Genomic DNA, 18776 nt, shown 5'->3' on the forward strand with positions numbered 1-18776 from the left:
GCTGAACAAAATCTATATCTTGGAGACTCAAGGACCTGCTTTGGAGTTTTGCTAAAAGGTCACATTGTCCATGAGGCATGTTAGGGGCCGGGCTGCCAGTGACCACACATCCAGCGGTACACACAGGCCGTATTTGCTTGCAGCATCAGGCAGACTACCTCAGGGACCCTCTGCCCTGGGGACCTGGGGATCCCCAGACTCTTCTAAACCCACAAATTCACTGTGCCAGGGTCTGGTCAGAAGTGTAGGTGTCTGATCTCAAAACTGAATTCAAGTTTCATCAGATTCTGCATTTCATAGGAATCCCAGCAAGATTCGTGAGCAAGCCAAATTCCAGCCCTAGATCCCTTCCTCTCACGGAGCCCATGCAAAACAGTGGGCTACCTGTCTACCCTTCTAACCTGCCCAAACACCCTTGTCCTTCAAAGGGACCCAGAATTTTCCTCCACCAGGAATCACAACCAGGACTCAGCACAGAGCCTGGTGCTCCAGGTGAAACTTTGCCTTAATGAGTTATTTATTTTAAAGTCCGGGTTAAAATAAAGCTTCCCAATAAACAGCAAAAAGAGACAACAACTTCGGCTTCTGCCCTACCAGGGCATAAAGCCTTCTCTGCTTTGTACAGAGGTGCGGCCCCTGCAGCCCTGGCCAGAGCCATCCAAAGGCATCCAATAGCCCAAAGAAAACAAGCCAGGTCTTCCTGTTGGCGCCACTTCAAGTTATCGGGCCGATTTCACACCGTAGCTTGACCTCATTCATCCGAGGCCTATCACATTGCTGTAAATGTCAGTGGAAACTAACCATTCAGAGGGTTTCCTTCATTCCACCAGAAAGGGAAAAAACAGGAAGCCGGCCGCAGCTGCACCCCACTTGGCAAATCCCAAGGGCCCAGCTGACTGGGCGTTTCTTGTCAGCACCTCCATTCCCTGGCCCAGCCTGCTTGTCCAGAAAGGTGGGACCCAGGTCTACAGGAGCAAATACCCAGTGATGCAGGCTGTGACCGCTCACATCATTCACCACTGCTTGGGAAGGAAAACTAATTTGGTCCGAAGTTCTTCGGCCTGATTAACCGATTCACTGCTTATCATTCGGGCTCATCTAAAACTCTTCTGCCCATTCAGAATGTCCCACAGGTCATCCACCACTCGGGACATGAGGTCTTCCAAATTCTCATTCATCCCTTTAATGCATATTGATTGTCATTTGTATCCTGGGAATCATGCCGGGCAGCTGGGGACACCGGGCTGCTGGACGAGCCATAGTCACTGACCTTCTGTGGCTTCCCCTCCTAGTTTCAGCTTGCCCCTCCCTGAGCAGCCCACCTCTGGGCTCAGATCATACTCTGGAGGCGGGGGTCACCTAGAGCATGCTGGGATATTGAGCAGCATTCCTGGCTTCGACCCACTATAGAAGTAAGGAGCTCTCCTCTCCCTGCTGTTCCCCAATTGTAACAGCCAGAAATAGTCCCCACACTTTGCCCAAAATTCCTTGGGGAAGCAGGTTGCCCCCAGTTGAGAACCACTTGGCCAAGATACTGTATGGTGAGGACCACAAATAGCTGTATGCCCAAGAGTATAAAACGCACCATAGAAATAAATGAGGATGTGGGCCAGAGCAGAATACAGTGAATAGGGCATCTGACTTGCACACAGCCAACCCGGGTTCAAGCCCAGGTACCTCATTTGGTCCCCTGAGTCTCGCTAGGAGTGATCTCTGAGCTCAGAACCAGGAGTAAACTCAGAGCACCACTGGGCATGGTCCCCCCCCTCTGAAAAAAAAATAATAAAAGAAATGAGGATCGGGGTCAGAGTGATAGTACAGCAGGGAGGGTGTTTGCCTTGCATGCAGCCAACCAGGTTCAATCCCTGACATCCCTTATGGTCCCCGAGCACCGTCAGGAGTAATTCCTTAGTGCAGAGCCAGGAGGAACCCCTGAGCATCATCAGGTGTGACCCAAAAAGGAAAAAAGAAAGAGATGAGGATGTGATGCTGATACTGATCCCAATATGACTTGGGAGCCAAGTGCTCCATGAAGACCGACCAGCCGGCCAATCCTCAGGACCACACTAAACACATGTATGTGTCAGGTATGTATCATCTGTACCTTCAGATCAGAAGGGCTACGTGATCTGCGCTTTAAGACTAAGGCTCCAGGAAGTGAAGAAACTAAATATCCAAAGCCTACAAGCCAGTGAGAGGCAGGGGCAGGATCTGAACCTTCGACTTTGCCTCCCACGAAAAAAGGAAATCCGAGCCTTTGTTTTTAGGGTCTTCTGAAAACAGGTAGGGCTCTGAGCAGCCATCCTAAAAGACTTATTTCTTCCTGGGGTCACCGTGGAGCTCAGCCAGCACCTGTCACATCTATCAAGCTGTAAACTGCTGTGTGTAGGCACATTTGTGAAACACCAGAGGGCCAAGGAATGTCACCCTGAAACTGAGAACTAGAACATCCCCTGCCCAGGGCCTCACATTGGGCCTTCCCTGGAGTCCAGGCAGGAAGCAGAAGGGGCAGTCCCCAGAGCACATCCCACTGGGACCCATCTCCAAGGCACCTCACGCCCAGCGTCTGGGGTTGCGGGGATGGGGGAGGGGGGGCTCAGGCAGACAGGTGGTGCTTAGTTTTAGATCTTCAGCGTGACCCTGAGGGTGGGACAGGTTTGCACACAGCCTCCCTCTTCCCCTGAGACCCCAATAAGAATGTCTGTCACTTAGGAGTTCCCTTTAGTCATGCTTCGTCTTCCGTGCTCCCCCTCCCCCCTGAGCAATGGGGAACAAATGTGGCTACTTTCAATGGGTAGGTCTGAGGAGTCATGAACAATGCAAGTGAAGTCCGTGGACGGAACCATGCTTGCATGCAGAGAAGTGTTCGGAACAATGTCAGATCTATAAGGCACACCCTCCACCCGCATCCTCTTCCCTCCGGTGAGAAACTGAGTCCCAGGAAGAGTGAGCCTGGTGAGGAGGCCGGAGAAGCATATCAGAAGAAAGGAGGAGGCTTTGGGGATTCTAGGGCAGAGGGTGGGGAAGGGACGGTGAGACACGGGCTGGAATGCACAGGCCGGGCTTCCCTGGGCTCGAGAGACAGTCCTCCCCTGAGACCAGCCACCTGATGAGCTTGCTGGCTTCCTGATTCGGGTCAGTGAGCGTTTAATCATTCGGGGCCCCTAGAGGATGGGAGAGGCACTCCCTCCCTGGCCTTGCCTGCAAACCCGGTCTCCATTATGCCCTGCAGAGATGTATTCCTGCCACAGCTCCTGCCAACTGCTCTCCATGGCACCAAGTTTGATGGAGTTTCTGCCTTGGTGCAAGCTGTCTCCTCTCTCTCTCTCTCTCTCTCTCTCTCTCCTGGAGCCACCAGCCCCATGCCCACCACCTGGAGCTCAGATGTGCTCCCACACCAAGTTTTGCCCACCTGTTATGAGGCATCGTAACTAAGAATAATAACAGCTAATATTTCCGAGCACAGACTTCTTAGCTAGCAGGTCCGGGGGGCGGGAGGGGGGGCGGTGTTTAACCTATGTGGTCTCATTCATTCCTCTCATACCATCCTTGGCAGGTCAGATGGCATCTGTCCATCATCCCCCAGCCACGAGCTGGCAGATTCAGGAGTGAAGCCTAGGTCGATGGGTCTGTCCCCTGCTCTGCTCTGCACTCTACTTGTCAGGAAAACCGGTACCCCTGGGCATCCTCAGTGTCATTCTCCAGGCCTGCCTCTGCCCTGGAGTGAGGACCCCGAGGTGGGGGTGGGGGGGGGGAGGGTGCTGCCACATTCCTCTGGAAATTCCTGGTCACACACAGCATTTGGATTGAGCAGACCCTGTTGAAGAAGTCAGTGGTCCTAAGCAATGGCTGGCATTAGAGAAAGACTAAGACAGACTCAGAATGGGCAGGAAGTCGACCCCCAGGCCGAAAGACTTTCCCCCATCCTCATAGCCAGAAGCAGAAGGGGCCCACCTCCCCAGAGCTCTGAGACCCTGTGTAGAGGAGGAAAAGGCGGTGAAAGTGAGATGATCATTTCCTGCAAACCCGCCCACGCCAGGGGCAACCCTGAGCACCTTCACTATATTCTGGCCCCACAGGCTCTTCAAGGCCATTGCTATGACTCCACCCATTTTACAGATAAGAAAACTGGGACTCCAGGTGGCTGTTAAACAGAGCCCAGAGTCCTGAGACCAAGTGCAGAGGTGCAACGTGAATGAGACTCATCTAGATTCCCAGCTCCTCGTGGGTGCCTGCTTGATGCAAGGCTTGCCTAGACCCGCAAGAGAAGCGCGGTCTCGCCCATGCACTGGGGATAAAGCACGGTGCCCTGGTTTCCTGTATGCATGACATTTGGGGTCCACTGGACGCCAAATGTTTCAAGCTCTGAGTGCAGGCAGGGTAAATGGTAAAGCAGCAAGGCTGGGGGATGGGAGGCGAGCTTTGCTGAGGTCCTTGAGGATCCACGGTAGGTGCCGATAGGTGCCTTCTACAAGTCGCCAGACCAGGCGATCTGCAGCCTCAGGGGTCAGAGAAAGCTCACTCGGGGTACCAGGCTGGTTTTGAAAACCATCTGGAGACCTCATTTCCAAAGGCTCCAGATAGGGACTTGTCTTGGTGGGGGGGAGGGGGGGAGTGAAGTACTCATCTCCCTACATCAGCATCTTCTCCGTTCCCTGCGCTGGCTGCTGAACAGACTTAGCAGCTAGATGGGAATTCAGCTTCCAACTTCAGTAACAAACCCCAGAGAGCATGAAGTCTGGATGTGCATCGACCCCGGCCTGCGTGTCCTTCCACGCCAGGCAACAGCCAGAGCGCACCAGGCTGCAAGAAACACGGGCGCCCCAGCACAGAGAGAAACGGCCCCTGAGAGAGACCCCAAGAGGGGCAGGAAGGAGCAAAGGCTCTTCTTCAAGGTAGATGTTTCAGAGGCTCCGGGGGAGCTCGAGGAAGCAGGGGAGCAATCAGGAAGGTTCAGGGGTGGGGGACACTATCGGGGAGACTCCGAAGGACTAGAAGATGCAAAGTCGAAGGTCCGGGGTAGCCTGGTTGACCAGGGGCCCAGGGGCCAGGAAGATGGGGTTGGGGCGGCAGGTGGGAGCGGAGGGCTGAGGGGGACTTACGTGGGAGGCCCCTGGGAGCAAGCAGCGAGCTGAAAGGATTCACCAGCGCCCACCCGCCGCCTGCAAGCTGCTTCTTGATGACAGAGCCGAGGGAGGAAGAGGTGGAAACTCCCCCTCAGCCTCTGCAGAACCGCCCACCGGGGCGCCACCTCTGCGCGAGCGAGACACACCCCGCTGGAGAGCGGTGCTAACGGGGCCGGCGCCCCCGGAGTCGACATCGCGCCATGCTAGACTGCGCCAAGCCCTTCCCGCGGGTCCGCGCGCTCCTCCCCGCCGCGGCGGAGCAGCCGCGGGTCCGCGGGGAGGCCAAGAGTCTCGCCCTCGGGCAGACAGCGAGGCACCGGCCCAGAGGGAGGGGTGTCCTCCGGGGCTCGGCCGGCCGCAGGAAATGACAGGGCGCACCCGGGGAGCCTCCCCGCGCCTGGCTCCGGGGGGCCCCCTTCTCCGACAGAGCTCTGCGGGAACGCGCGCCCGGGACGGCGGGGACCCTCCGGGGTGCCCACAGAGGGCGATTCACAGGCGGCACCTGGCGCCCCGGGCCGCAGGGAGCGGGCGGGCGCTTCTGACAGCGAGAACAGGGGCCCTTTATGCGCGGTTCCCATCACATGGGCGCGCCAGCCGCTGGGCTCTCGGCTGTGGGATGCGCTTCGGCAGCCGCGTCTCTCTCTCTCCCTCGGCTCCGCCAGGGGTACCCGGAGCCCCCTCGGCTTTGCGCGCGGCCCTCGGGGGGGGGGCGGGGAGGACCGGATTCAAAGCTCGCCCCGGCGCGAGCATCCGCCCGGGGCTGCGCGCCGCGTCCCCAGCATCCGAGCAAAGCGGGGTCCCGACTGGGGGGAGGTGGAGGAGGGGAGCAGGGGGGTCGCCTTCCTCGCGCCTCCCTCTCCCTGCGCTCCACTCCGGGCGGGCGGTCCGGGCAGCTCGGCCGGGGCGCTCCAGGTGACCTTGGGGAGACCCCTCGGCGTTGCAGATTCAGCTCGTCCTCGGCACTCGGGGGGCGCTTCTCCGGCCCGAGTCGAGGCGCGGGACTCCGGAGGAGGGCGCTCCAGGCGCGGGGAGCCCCCCAGAGACGGACGCCCCGCGAGCGCGGGCCACGGCTTCGCGTCCTACTACGCGCGGGGTTTCCCCGCCCCGGACCGACAGGCGCTGTCAGGGGGTCTCTCCACGGGGCGGGGTCTGCGTACTCCGGCGCCTGTCCTGGGGGGGGGGGCCTTTCCCGCCCGGCCCCAGGGCCGCCCCGCGAGGGGGCGGCGCCCCCATGTCCTACCCCAGGCAGGGGAGTCCCCGGGGGACTTGGGGCTGGCTGGGGCTCTCGCTGCCCGGCGGGGTACCACCACCCTCAGCCCCGCAGCGGCCCACGAGTCCAGGGCCCCTCTTCCCGCCCCCCAGATCGGGCCACGGTGGACCCAGCCAACAACCTGCCAAGACGCCCCCTACCCGGGCCTTGTCATTGGCGCGCGCGAGGCACGCGTACGCCCCTACCCAACACGACTCCCAGCGCGGCGCTCCGGGAACCCGCCTTCCCAGCGCCCTGCCGTTCTCCGAAGCCGCAGACCCCTGGCCAAAGCGCCCTAGTCCACCACCCCCCCACCCCACGCCCGGCCAAATGCTCCCCAGCCAACGGTCCCCACCCCACCCCTCAAGGTGCTCACCCCGCGCCCGGTCGCGCCGCAGAGGCCGGCGCAGGAGGCGGCGCCGCCCGGGAACTCACCCGCTCTGCCGAGCCTTGCCCCGAGCGGCTCCCGGCCCTAGCGGCTCCGTCTGTCTGTCCTCCAGCCGCAGCTGCCGGTAAGGCGACAGCAGCCCGCGGAGCTCGCCGCCAGCCTCCGCGCCGCCCCGGGCCCGCCCCCTGCCCGGCCCCGCCCCCGACTCCGCCCCCGGGGCGGGGCCTGAGCTCCCGGGAAGGGGCGGGGCGCTGGGGCGGGCGGGGAGCTCGGGGCAGGGTCCCCGCGCTCTCGTGACGAGGGTCTCTATGTTGAGCAGCAGGACGCTGGCGGCGGCCAGGTTTCGGGATTGGGTTGTGTTTTTTTTTCTTACGCGTTCTGCGCCCTCCCGGAATAAGGACCAGATTCTTGCTCCCGTTTGCCTGTGGTCAGCTCAGAGACAGGAGCAGGCTCTGCCCCCAGGGCACCCAGAATTAGGAACTAGGGTCGGGGATGCCCGTGGGGACCCGCTGGACGGAGGGGGGCGGGGAGCAGCGAGGCTCGTGGGGGGCCGTGGCCTGCGCGGGGAACCCGCATCATTTCCTCCCTCTGGAAGGAAAGGCGGCGAAGCCCGGGAGGAAGGATGTGGTCATACCTCCGCTGACGGCCGCCCCGACCGAGAGGTGCACGGCCGACACACGGGCTGCCTCCCCGGGGCTCGGGGCTAAAAATAAAAGGGCCAGCACCTGCCGACGTCGGGGCTCTCCTGCGGGTCTCGGAGCCCCCCGCTCTACTTTACACCACAGTGCATGTAAGACAGTTGCATGTCTTCTTGCAGCGGCGGCCGCCACGGTTCAACTCCCCCTGCCCGCCCTCCCCCCACCTCAGGAGACAAAGTTAATAAAGGGGAAGAACCCACCCCAAAACATTCTCCGGAATCCACACTGGCTGAACCCTGGCTTCAGAACAATGGAGTCCTCTTCTCCACAAAGGCCCTTGTTTCCTGCTCTTTCTCGGCCTCCAGATTAGAGCCCTGGCAGGAGGGGGTGGGGGTGGCGGACAGACAAGGTTTAAGGCTGGGGGCTTGGGGTTGCACCCGGCGAATTCAGTTCCCAGCAGTTTAGTGGGTGGACTCTGCCGGCTTTGCTCGCTCGCTCGGAATCTTCTCGGGTTAAGTGATTTCCTGTTTGCTAGGAGACTGGGGACCCTTTCTTCGGGAAAGTAAAATCCTCCCGACTGGGCTTGGTCGGGGTCCCCCAGGTCCCCCGAAAGCCCCACCTCCACCGCTCCTCTCGCTTCATTACTAAGCCAGCTGTGAATGACACTGTTTCAGTAGGAGCAATTAGAGCGCAGAGCAGGTGGGGGAGACTTAAAGCTGTGTTTAAAATAACCCAAGGGGATCATTGTTCTCGCAGAAATGTTTCCATTGATTTATCTCCGAGCCCTGTGGGCTGAGAGGGAGGGAGTTCATCTCCCCAAGGCCTGTATACATACAAGGCCTCAGAGCCCATCGCATGTTCCTGACATGGAGCCTGGAGCCGTGTCAGGACCCCATAGCCCGGGTTGACTGTTTACTCGCCTCCCACGCACTTTTCTACCTACCCTGCAAGTAAACTCAGAAGAAGGCTGAGGGCTCCTTTTTCAAAAAAAAAAAAAAAGGAGCCTAATTTCAAAAGTAGGGTGTGAGTGTAAGGATAGACAGAGTAGGCTGTTGGAATTAAACAGGACCAGGTATCAACCCTGACACCTATGACCAACTGATTTTCAATTTGATTGACATGACAACATCTTGTTACAAGAACTGCCTTTTTAACATATGGTGCTGGGACAACTGGATCTCTACATGCGAAAGAATAAAACTGGACCTCGCCGCGTACCAGATGTCAGGGATCCAAGTAAAATGCAGAAGTAAAACTGAAAAGCCCTCACAAGAAAATATAGACAGAAATTGTTACCTCTGGCCAAATAAGTATTTCTCAGTTGTGGCAGCCAAGGCATAAAGGGAAAAAAAGTAGATGAAATTGGGCGTCATTAAAATTAATCACATTTGGGGGCTGGAGCGATAGCACAGCGGGTAGGGCATTAATGCGGCCAACCCGGGTTCTATTCCCAGCATCCCATATGGTCCCCTGAGCACCGCCAGGAGTAATTCCTGAGTGAAGAGCCAGGAGTAACCACTGTGCATGGCCGGGTTGGCCCAAAAAGAAAAAAAAATTAAACACATTTGTGCTCTGTATCCCCTAAAAGTTAGACCATAGCCCAGCCCTGCTTTTTAAAGGGCAGATCAAGGCTCTGGAAGAGACAGTACAGAGACGAAGGCACTGGCCCTGCATCCTGCCAGCCATGGCGCAGATCTCAGGTCACTGCTGAGTATAAAACCTAAGCACAGCACTGTATGCCCCCCACTCCAAAGAGGTGAATAACTGGGACCCTCAGAGCAGATTCACATCTTGTGTACTAGTCTCTATGACCAGTGACAATAAGGATGATCATGCAGATGAGAAACCAAATAAAGACAGACAGGGCCAGGGAGATGCTAGACACGTCAAGTACATATTTTATAGGCAGGAGCCCCTGGACCAACCCCCCAGCACCACATGGTCCCCAAAGCTCTGCTAGGAGCATAGTCTGAGCACTGGACCAGGAGTAGCTCCTCAGCCCCTGAGCATCACCAGGTGTTATCTCCACTTCCCCCCCCCCCAAAAAAAAACACCAGAAATAAAGCACAGGGTGAAGAAAACTATCACAAACCAAGGAAAGAGACCCCAGCAGAACACCGACCTTCTGAGAACTTGATCTTCAACTTCTAGGCCCCAGAACTGTGAGAAATAATGTTCTGTTATTTAAAACTATTCACTCTTTTATCTTTTGTTAAAGACAGCCGCAGTAAATGAGTACATGAATCCTCTAAAAGGAAGAATATTTGCAAATTCCGTATCTGATAAATTCTTGTGTCCAAATATGTGATTTTTTTTTGCATTTTTTGGGGGGTTACACCTGGCTTTGTACAGGGGTTACTCCTGGTTCATGCACTCAGGAATTACTTCTGGCAGTGCTCGGGGGACCATATGGGATGCTGGGAATTGAAGCCAGGTAGGCCGTGTGCAAGGCAAATGCCCTACCCACTGTGCTATCGCTCCAGCCCCCAAATATGTAATCTTATAAACCAATAATGAAAAGGCAAAGACAACTAAAATATGGCCAAAGAATCTGAACCCACCTTTTTCCAAAGCTCTGAAAATGACCCGTATGAGAAGACAACGTCATCAGCCACCAAGAAAACCAAAACGAGATATAATTTCAAACTCCCTAGGATATCAATAGTAATATTAAAAACAAGTTATAGAGAGTGCTGGCAATTAAGGGGAGAAATTAAAAACCTCATGAGTTGTTGGTGGGAATGTAAAAACGGTACAGCTGCTTTGAAAAAGTCTGGCAGTTCCTCAAAATGTTAAATACACCAGATGACCCAGCAATTTCACTCCTACATATATAGCCAAGAGAAATTAAAAAAAAAATCCATCCGCACAAACTTAAGTACAAAAATTCAGGCTAACACTACTCTTGCTAGACAAAAATACAAAACAAAACAAAACAAAAAAATAGTAACAACCTGTTGGGTCACACCCCAGGAGTGGCTTGAACTTGGTCCCATCCACAGAGGTGAAGCCATGCCCAGGAAAAAGCCAGAGCTCTCCAATAGGTAGGTGGCAATTCTAATGACCACCAAGATGCTCTGTCTTGGGCCACTGCAAGACAAACTGTTCTCTACACCCACCTCCCAAATCTTAGAAGCTTAGATAGTTAACTGCGTTTAATCATATGCAGCAGCCATATGGTCTTAGCAAAACATGTTCTCTCAGGGGTATATCCTGGGCAGCTCCTGGGAGTGGAGAGGGCACATGAATTGTACATTAGAGTAAGCTTTCATTGCCTTAGTCCAATCCCAGCTCAGCAGGCGGGCATGTCCCCAACACAACATAAATGTCCATCAAATGATGAATAGATTTTAAAAATAATAATGATTATCTATCTTGGAGCAGAGAGATAGTACAGTGGGTAGGGCATTTGCTTTGCACGTGCCCGACCTTGGCACCCCATATATTCTCCTGAGCCCCAACAGGAGTGATCCCTGAGCATGGAGCCAAGAGTAAACCCCGAGCACTGCCAGGTGTGGCCCCCAAACAAACAAATAATAGTTATCTATCCATACAACACATTTGTACTTGGAAAGCAGAGAAATGAAGTTCTGATACATGCCACACAGCATTAAAACAAAAAGGCCCTGAAGAGATAGTACAGGTTAAGTCACTTGCCTTACATTTAGCCAGCCTAATTCTATGCCCAGCTCTACTCTAGGGTTCTCTGAGCACTACCAGGATTGACCCCCCTGAGTACAGAGCCAGGAGAGGCACTTGAGCACCACCAGATATGGCCCCCAAACAAAAATAAGAAAAAAAACAAGCAAACAAAAAAACACTGTGAGAAGTCTGTGGAAGAAGCTAGTCATAAGGCCACGTACCATATATTACATGATTCCATTTGAATAAACTCTTCAGAATCCCCTTTATTCTACAGAGATGGGAGTCAGAAGCAATTGGGAAGAGTTGGGAGTGGGTCGTTGGAGACACATGGTAAGAGCTAAACAACATTGTTTCGGTTTTTTTGTTTGTTTATTTTGGGGGGGGGTCACGCCCTGCTATGCACAGCGGTTACTCCTGGCTCTGCACTCAGGAATTACCCTTGGCAGTGCTCAGGGGACCATATGGGATGCTGGGAATCAAACCTGGGTCGGCCTCGTGCAAGGCAAATGCCCTACCCGTTGTGCTATTGCTCCAGCCCTGTTTGTTTAATTTTTGAAGAGAATGAAAAAAATCCTAAAATACTGATTTTGAAGGTCATGATATCAATATTATGGATATATTAAAAAACAACTATATGCTTTAGATGGATAGATTATCTGTGATATCTGTGAATCTTTTATTTCTGAGTCTGTGAATCATATCTTGATAAAGATTTTAGCCAAAAAAAAGCTAAAGTAGGTCTGGAGAGATAGTACAGGGACTAAAGTCCATGCTTTGTATGCACCTGACCCCAGGTCCCGTACCACCAAGTGTGGCCTTGTGACGCCTGAGCCCCGCCCTGTCAGTGCAGTGAGGGGAGTCCACACCGCATCCTCAGCACCAGCGCTGAATCTTCCTTCCGGCCAGGTTGCCTGAAGAATCCTCTGGAGGGCCCCTGAGCACTGCCTGATCAGGGGCTGATGCTGCTGATGCAACTGGCCGCTGGCCAGGCCCAAGCAACAGCCAAACGACAGCAGCGGAGCGCATGAGCACCTGTGAAAATGAGCCGTGTGGAAGAAATGCTTCAGGTAAGAGTACTTCCTGGCTCTCCCACGGACTTACCAGTGGGCATTTCCCCTGATGGGGGGCTCCCCGGTCTGTAAAATCCCTGTTGTTGGTGTGTGCGTTTTCTCAGGCTTTTGTAGGGAAGTGGCATTTCTTGGAGCTTTTTTTGTGGTCAGAGTGTCTGCACCCAGGGGGAGTTCCCTACGGGGTGATGGAGATGCCAGGAAGCTAGACTGGGCCTGTGATGCTGATGTTCCAGTACTTTCACTCTCAGGGGGGTTTGAATTGAATTTTGGAGGTGGAGTGGGATCTTGTTTGTAAACACAGATATGGGAATCTGCCCAGCAGGACTGCATTGTCCAGTGAACTGAAGATAAACACCTAAGGCTATGAGGAGCACAGAGTCACCTGGGGCAGAAAGGAAGAAGAAACAGGAGCTAAAATGCTCTTCCCAACCCATCAAATAAAGGGGTTAATATCCAAGATATATCTGGCACTGGTAGGACTTCACAAGATAAGAACCTCCAACCCCATCAAAAAATGGGGAGAAAAAAAGAATAGAATCTTCCTCAAAGAAGGAATAAAAATGGCCAAAAAGGCACATAAAAAAATGCTCTACATTGCAATCATCAGGGAGATGCAAATTAAAACAGCAATGAGATACAGTCTCACATCACAGAGACTGGCACACATCAAAAAGAACAAGAGCATAAAAAAGAACAAGAGCTGGTGAAGATGCAGGAAGAAAGGGACTTTTATTCATTGATGGTGACAATGCCAACTGGTCCAGCCTTTTTGGAAAAAAATATGAGTATTCCTCAAAAAAACTAGAAATTGAACTTCTATGTGACCCAGCAATACCATTTCTGGGAATATACCTCAGGAATGCAAAAACACACAGCAGAAATGCCATCTGCATGTCTATGTTCATTGCAGCACAATTCACAATAGCCAGAATCTGGAAACAAGTGCCTGAAAACAGAAGACTAGATAAAGAAACTGTGGTACATCTACACAATGAAATACTATACAGCTATTAAAGAAAATGAAGTTATGAGATTTGTTTATAAATGGATGGACATGGAGAATATTATGCTGAGTGAAACAAGTTAGAAGGAGAGGGACAGATACAGAATGACTTCATTCCTTTGTGGACATAATCAAACAGAGTATGAGACTAATACCCAAGGACAGTAGAAACACAGGCCAGGAAGACTAGTCTAAGGTTGGAAGCCTGCCTCAGGTTCTGGGGAAGAAGGCAGTTGGGACAGAGAAGGGACCACTATAGCAATGACAGTTGGAAATGAGAGCTCTGGATAAAAACTGAGTGCTGAAAGTAGGTAAAGGAACAAACATGATAACCTCTCAGTATCCGTATTGCAAACAACTAATAATGCCCCAAAGGGGATGCCCAAATGTATATTGGTAGAGGAATGGGTGTTGGGACACTGTATGACTGAAACCCGATCATGAACAGCTTTGTAACATGTATCTCACTTGATTCAATTAAAAGAATGAAATAAAACAAAATGCTCTTCCAAGCCTGAGATGTGGTTTCATGGTAGAGCACATGCTTACCCCACTCTGTCCCAGGTACTACTGAAAAGAAACTAACAAGTCCAGAGAGATAGTTCGGGGTGAGTGCTCCTGCTTTGCATCCAGAAGACCCAGTCCCCCATACCACATGGTTCCCTAAGCACCTTCCGGAGGGACACAGAGCTAAAAGTAGCCCCCAGAATTACGAGGTGCATCCCAAACCCCACTCCTAACAAAAAGAATCTGCTTCCTAGACCTGTCCTTCTCTGGTGCACTATTGACCAAGGAATGAGCACTTCAACTGACAACAATAAACCATCAATCTTAGTTAAAGCCTCCAGCAGCCTGGATGTCAATACCTCTCTCTCCTTGAGAAACACCACACCTCGAGCACTTATTAAGTGCAGATTCCAGCGGATAGGTGCTTGACTTGCTCAAGGTTGACTTGGATTCAATCCATGGCACTCCACATGATCCCCCAAGCCCCACCAAGAATGGTCCCTGAGCACAGAGTCAGAAATAAGCCCTGGGGCTGGAGCAATAGCACAGCGGGTAGGGCGTTTGCCTTGCACGCAGCCAACATGACCGACACAGGTTCAATTCCCAGCACCCCATATGGTCCCCTGAGCACCGCCAGGGGCAATTCCTGAGTGCATGAGCCAGGAGTAACCCCTGAGCATCGCCGGGTGTGACCCAAAAAGCAAAAAAAAAAAAAAAAAAAGAAAAAAAAAAAAAAAGAAATAAGCCCTGAGCACCGTTAGATGTGGCCCCCAAACAAAAACAAGTGCATATTTTGGTTATGTAATCACCAACCTAATAATCAACAGAGGAGACAAGGGACCTCAACCAAGGCAAGAGTCACTGAGTGAAAAGTTTTGGGGTCCTGGGGCATTCTGGCTCTAATTATTCCCCTGCAGATTATTCACTCATTGAAAAGGAGCAGTGGCAGCTTTGTACTGGAGAAGTTTCCCACCTCCACCTCCCCCTTCAGCCGGAGATCCCCCCAGCACCCTCAGGTGAGGCATGACCTGACTCCGTGTGCCCCGGAAGCCATGCACTTCAATGCATCCCACATCTTCTATGTCATATCCTTGCCAAAAATACTTAGCCTGATTTCAATCATAAGGAGAATTTAGACAGATCTAGAATGTGGGTCGTTCCAAAAGACTGGAAGTTTACAAGTTCGGATCATTTTTTAATGCATGCAGTTATTCAATTAGAAGAGAAAAAAGAGCTGTAATTTAAAAAAAAAAAGTAATCTGGAGCCCTTGATTGGAAAAGCAAAGAGTTATAAAAGCTCTTTGAGAATCTAACCAATGTTTGTTTATCAGCTAAATTCATGCTTCTACTCAGAGACAGATGATAGTCCTTACCTTATTCTAAGGAGATCCTGAGAATGGAGGAGAGGGTGAAGAGGAGAGAAAAAAAGCAATAAAAGTGCCAACGTGTTAACAACTGGTGAGTCTGTGGGAAGGGTATTCAAGTGTCGCTAGTACTTTTCTTTCAAGTTCTCTGGAGGTTTAATGGGTTTCAAGTCCCAAAGGTTCAGGAAGGGAGCATGCAGCTTCCCTGGAGGCCCTCCCTTCCCTTAGACTTCTGGATTCAGTGGGTCTGGCAGAAGGCCTGGAATCTGCCATTTGTAGGGAGTGCCAGGTGGTTTTTATCTGGTGCAAGGCTTCACCATCCCTAGACACCCCCCCCCCCGCCTTTCCCCGCCCCCTCAACCTATACTGTGGCTGTCTCAGTGGATCCTTCACACCCACAGTCATTAGCATCCCTTAGCACACCCTCCACCTGGCCTAATGTTCCTTCTCTGCTAAACACACACACATGTACACACGAACACATGAACACACAATACATGCACACATGCGCACGCGCCACACACACACACACACACACACACACACACCCTATTTTCAGGTCTCAGCTCAGATGTCACTTCCTTTGCCAAGGCTTCCTCCAAGCATCAGAGTCAGGCTCCAGGGATTGGCTCTCATGCTCCCAGGGACCACTCTTGTTATAAAAAGTCATGAATACCTGCTTCTCTCACCAGACAGTGTCCCCCCAGAAACTCAAATGTGGATGTCCTGAGTCCCAGGACCCCAGATTGTCACCTGTATCTGGAAGCAAGACCTTTAAAGGGAGGGTTCAGGTCAAAGGAGTTCATGTAATGAATTTCACCCAAGTTCTTTCATCCAAAGGGACTGCGGACCTTACAAGAAGAAAAGGGGGTGGGGGCATGATGCCACCAGCAGGTCAACCTGTACCTGTATGGCAAGTGTAACAGCAGCCTGATTGTGTCTTCAGGCTTCCTGATAGCCAAAATTGCCACTGTGCCTTTGGCCGGACCCAACAACTTGGGGTAATGTTTACCAAGAATTTAAATGGCCAAAACTTAGGTATGTGGGAGCCACACCCACAAATCACCTCCAGCTCAGCTATATAAGCTCATTTATTGGCCTTATTTCAGAGACCCAAAAATCTAGAAAGAGATCAAAAACCACAGTTAATCTCGGACCCATGCATGGCTGATCAGATGGGCGTAAATCGGAGTGGGGTGGGTTAGTCTGATGCCCGCCCAAGCAGAGGCCCCCACAGCTGCTTGCTTCGACTCTCCAAATTTGTCACCATATCCCCAGCTTGACTCCACTGTCTCAGGATGGATCTCACCAAGATGTAATCTGCTGAAATGTCGGGTATGCGGGTTTTGTGACTGAAATCTTCAGGCTTTCTCAAAGTTGGTATGGGCTACCTCACCCCACTTCTCAATAGTCCTGGAAGCAAAGGCAGTCAACCCCACGAGCCAACTCAAGCACCACCATGTAAGCTCTACTACCTGCCTTGCTTCAGAGATCCATAAATAAATCGCGAAAGAGATCAAGAGCTGCAGTTAATCCTGGAACTGAGCATGGCTGAACAGACCAGGCTGGGTTGGCCTGTGCCCGCCCAAGCAGAGTCCCCACAGCCACTTGCTTCCACAATCCAAAATCGCCATCATACCTGTGGCCTGACTCCACTGTCTCAGAACGGACCTCACTAAGCTATTATCTGCTGAAAATTCAGGTATGCGAGTTTTGAGACTGAAATCTCCAGGCTTTCTTGGATGGGCTACCTCCCCCCACCTTCCTGTTCTTTCGGAAGCCTCAGCAGTCACATCCACACCCCAAAGCTGCCACCCAATTGAAAAACTACTCCAGCCTTACCATACCAATAAAAATACTGAAAGCCCTGAACAAACACCATGGCCTCTTAGCACCTGTATTGCAAACCATAATGCGCAAAAGGAAAAGGAAAGAGAGAGAGCAAGAAGGAAAGTATCTCCCATAGAGGGAAGCTGGAGGTTGGGAGGTTGGGGGTTGGGGGATGGTGGTAGGAAACAGGAGACATTGGTGGTGGGAAATGTACACTGGTGGAGAGATGGGTGTTGGATCATTGTATGACTGAAACCCAATTATGAGTAGCTTTGTAATGGTCTACCTCATGGATATTCAATAAAAATTTTTTTTTAAAGAATGTGGAGTTCATGCCCAATTCAATCAGCTTAATCAATGGCTGGATAAATAGCAGTACTCCTATATTTTTTTAAAAAGGAAGAAGAGAAAAGAGAAGAGGGACCAGAGGGACAGTACAGCAGTTAAGACTCTTACCTTGCATGTGGCCAACCTGGGTTCCATCTCCAGCATCTCATATGGTCCTCCAAGAACTGCCAGGAGTAATTCCTGAGTGCAGAGCAGGAGTAATCCTTGAGCATCACTGGGTGTGACCCCAAAACCAAAACTGTCACTGTCACTGTCCTCCCGTTGTACATCGATTTGCTCGAGCAGACCCAGTAACGTCTCCATTGGAGACTTTGTTGTTACTGTGTTTGGCATATCGAATATGTCACGGGTAGCTTGCCAGGCTCTGCCGTGCGGGCGCGATACTCTCGATAGCTTGCCGGGCTCTCCGAGAGGGGCGGAGGGATCGAACTCGGGTCTGCCATGTTGGCTGCGTGCAAAGCAAACGCCCTACTGCTATGCTATCACTCCAGCCCAAACCAAAACAATTTTAAAAAAATTTTAAAGATGGAAGATTGTGGCTGCTGCGAGAAAGGACCGTGCAGCCTCCAGGGATACTGCAGGAGGAAGATACCATCTCAAAGCCAGGAAAAGAGGCAGTTGAGGACATCAACATCACTCTGCACCGCCATCCTAGACCTCCATGCTTCAGAACTGGGAGAAAAAAATAGGCCTCCACGGTGTAAGGGTGTCGGGCTACCTTCGCTTTGCTTGCCCGACTTCCAGGACCAAACCCCCTGGAACAGCAGGGGCAAGCAGCAGGCACCTGCTGAAGGACCCTGGGGACCCCGCATTGCAAGGCTCTGGCAAGCGCGCAGGGATAGCATATTGCTGGGCCTGACTTAACCCAGGGCTTTGCCCAACAGTGCTTGAAAATGAAACGAAGTGGGCTGGAGCGATAGCACAGCAGGTAGGCCATTTGCCTTGCATGCAGTCGACCCGGTTCCAATCCCCAGTATCCCATATGGTCCCCCAAGCACTGCCAGGAGTAATTCCTGAGTGAAGAACCAGGAGTAACTCCTGAGCATCGCCTAGGTGTGACCCAAAAAGCAACAAAAAAAAAAAGAAGGAAAGAAAATGAAACATGGTAATATCTTAGACATTATAAACTGAGATTCCAATTGTCTTCCTCCTGGTTTTTGTTCTTTGGTGGCTGCTGCCGTGGCTGTCCTTGACCATTCGTGCTTGTCCCCTCCTCGCCTCCCAGGGAGGGAAGACTAAGAAAAAAGGAGGCATGTGTTGGTCCTACCTTCAAAGCAGAACGCACCACAACCCTAAGCCAAAGTCCTTGCATGCATCACTGCCTGGGAGAGATGAGGAAAAGTTTCTTGGAATTCTAGAATATAAAGAGGAAAATCCCTGACCCAAGAAGGCTCAGCTCCTACCTGCAGTTTGGCTGAGGTCAACTTCGAAGCAGAAGGGAAATGAAAAGGTTTAGGCGGAAGCTGAGTGCCCCCTTGGAAGGCAGCAAAGAGCCTGACCCTACGAGGCAGGGTTGAGACTCTGGAAGAGGAGGTGCTGGGGGAGACAGATCATTGGTGGAACCACTCCGGCACCATTTGGGGATGCTCACAGGACCACTGACCCAGC

At 52.4% G+C, this 18776-nt stretch overlaps 1 protein-coding gene across 3 annotated transcripts in view; it reads right to left on the reverse strand.

Annotated features, from left to right (window-relative positions):
• Positions 1–6948, reverse strand: part of PPP1R16B (protein phosphatase 1 regulatory subunit 16B) — a 104890-nt gene extending 97942 nt beyond the window's left edge. For 2 of the 3 annotated variants that reach the window (XM_056121318.1, XM_056121320.1), the window contains exon 1: positions 6752–6876. The gene's annotated coding sequence lies outside the window, so the exon portion shown is untranslated. Of the gene's footprint in view, positions 1–6751 lie in introns of all 3 variants that reach the window. The other variant, XM_056121319.1, reaches the window with a different exon arrangement.
• Between the last annotated feature and the right edge of the window lie 11828 nt (positions 6949–18776).

The sequence above is a fragment of the Sorex fumeus genome, unplaced genomic scaffold (genome assembly GCF_029834395.1).
Source record: "Sorex fumeus unplaced genomic scaffold, SorFum_2.1 ptg000044l, whole genome shotgun sequence".
Lineage (NCBI taxonomy): Eukaryota > Metazoa > Chordata > Mammalia > Eulipotyphla > Soricidae > Sorex > Sorex fumeus.